This window comes from Myotis brandtii, unplaced genomic scaffold (genome assembly GCF_000412655.1).
Source record: "Myotis brandtii unplaced genomic scaffold, ASM41265v1 scaffold720, whole genome shotgun sequence".
Classification (NCBI taxonomy): Eukaryota; Metazoa; Chordata; class Mammalia; order Chiroptera; family Vespertilionidae; genus Myotis; species Myotis brandtii.
The window spans coordinates 8,250-8,704 of record NW_005370839.1 but is presented as its reverse complement, the minus strand read 5'-3'; positions in this window follow the sequence as shown (position 1 = coordinate 8,704).

Below are 455 nucleotides of genomic sequence, written 5' to 3'. Positions count from 1 at the left end.
GCTGGGGGCCTTTGGGGTTGCTTGAGTTTCCCAGGGCCCGCGAGGAAGACGGGTCAGTTTTCTCATCACTCCTCTTGCCCAGTGCGTGGAAAACCTGCGTAGACTCCAGCAAGTGCATATGCAGGCCGCTGCGAGGCTTTTTGATGACCTCTTTCGGCAGCTCAGGATGACTTTTCTTTCTCTTCATCTTGGGAATGGCTAGCTTCTCCTCTGACTTTGTTGGGGTCCAATCCCAGCAGGTCGAGGGGTTCCCAAAGGTGTGGACAGAGTCGGTGAAGAAGGAATGACACGAAGACAGCGTTTAGTCGATCAGCATCCTAGCCAGGTTCTCCAGACAGGTTCTCTCCAGCTAGGTTCTCCAGCCAGGTTCTGTCTTTATTCTCCTGTTACATCTGTATTTATACCAGTTGATTTTAATCCTATCCATTCTATTCCAAAGGTTAGGGTGTTTGTTA